Source organism: Cetorhinus maximus, chromosome 26 (genome assembly GCF_964194155.1).
Source record: "Cetorhinus maximus chromosome 26, sCetMax3.hap1.1, whole genome shotgun sequence".
Taxonomy (NCBI): domain Eukaryota; kingdom Metazoa; phylum Chordata; class Chondrichthyes; order Lamniformes; family Cetorhinidae; genus Cetorhinus; species Cetorhinus maximus.
The window spans coordinates 9,136,009-9,137,853 of NC_135904.1; the positions used below are offsets into that span (position 1 = coordinate 9,136,009).

Sequence of the window (1,845 nt, forward strand, 5' to 3'; positions counted from 1 at the left end):
CTGGATACTGCAAAGGCTATGGGCCCTGACAATATTCCAGCAATAGTACTGAAGACTTGTGCTCCAGAACTTGCCACGCCCCTAGCCAAGCTGTCCCAGTACAGCTACAACACTGGCATCTATCCGGCAATGTGGAAAATTGCTAGGTATGTCCTGTGCACAAAAATCCAACTCAGCGAATTACCATCCCATCAGTCTACTCTCGATCATAGTAAAGTGATGGAAGGAGTCATCAACAGTGCTATCAAATGGCACTTGCTCAGCAATAACCTGCTCACTGATGCTCAGTTTGGGTTCTGCCAGGGTCATTCAGCTTTTGACCTCAATACAGTCTTGGTTCAAACATGGACAAAAGAGCTGAACTCCAGAAGTGAGGTGAGAGTGACTGCCCTTGACATCAAGGCAGCATTTTACTGAGTGTGACATCAAAGAGCCCTAGCAAAACTGGAGTCAATGGGAATCAGGGGAAAATCTCTGCACTGGTTGGAGTCATACCTAGCATAAAGGAAGATATTTGTGGTTGTTGGAGGTCAATCATCTCAGTTCCAGAACATCAGTGCAGGAGTTCCTCAGGGCAGTGTCCTAGGCCCAACCATCTTCAGCTGCTTCATCAATGGCCTTCCTTCCATCATAAGGTCAGAAGTGGGAATGTTTGCTGATGATTGCACAATGTTCAGCACCGTTCATGATTCCTCAGATACTGAAGCAGTCCATGTCCAAATGTAGGAAGACCTGGACAATATTCAGGCTTGGGCTGACAAGTGGCAAGTAACATTTGAGCCATACAAGTGCCAGGCAATGACCATCTACAACAAGAGAGAATCTAATCATCGCCCCTTGACGTTCAATGGCATTACCATCACTGAATCCCCGACTATCAACATCCTGGTGGTTACCGTTGACCAGAAACTGAACTAGACTAGCCATATAAATACTGTGGCTACAAGAGCAGGTCAGAGGCTAGGAATCCTGTGGTGAGTAACTCACCTCCTGACTTCCCAAAGCCTGTCCACCATCTACAAGGCACAAGTCAGGGATGTGATGGCATACTCTCCACTTACTTGCAACACTTCATTGCAATATTTAAACCAGATGGATTTTGATAAATGTGTCCACACAGCAACAAAGTCCTGATGGCAGCAACAGCCTGGAGTAACAGGTTGTTCACATCAGAACTGAGGGGCTACCGTGCAGGTATATTACTTTAACATGCCAATGACTCAAGCACCTTTGACTGTACAACCACAAGTTGATGAATGTCAACTGCCAGCTGCTCCAACAACACTCAAGAAGTTTGACACCATCCAGGACAAAGCAGCCTGCTTGATTGACACCCCTTCCACAAATATTCACTTCCTCCACCCTGATGAACAGTGGCAGCAGTGTGTACCATCTACATGATGCACTGCAGAAACTCACCAAGGCTCCATAGACAGCATCTTCCAAACCCACGACCGCTACCATCCAGAAGGACAAGGGCAGCAGACACATGGGAACACCACCATCTGGAAGTTCCCCTCCAAAATACTCACCATCCTGACTTGGAAACATATCGCTGTTCCTTCACTGTTGCTGGTTCAAAATCCTGGAACTCCCTCCCTAACAGCACTGTGGGTGCACATGGACCACAACGGTTCAAGAAGGTGACTCACCACCACCTTCTCAAAGGCAATTAGGGATGGAAAATAAATGCTGGCCTGGCCAGTGATTCCCACATGCCATAAATGCATAAAAAACTTGGTAAATGGACCATCTACTGAGACACATCAACCAGCAAGAGTCATGGTTCAATAGCCTGTCTGTGCTGTCTTAGTTAATCTCAGCTGAGTACAGCTTTTGGGACAG

At 46.8% G+C, this 1,845-nt stretch overlaps 1 pseudogene; it reads right to left on the reverse strand.

Moving 5' to 3' along the window:
• Nucleotides 1–1,107: 1,107 nt before the first annotated feature.
• LOC144668460 (small nucleolar RNA SNORA53) lies at nucleotides 1,108–1,307 on the reverse strand (annotated as a pseudogene).
• Between the last annotated feature and the right edge of the window lie 538 nt (nucleotides 1,308–1,845).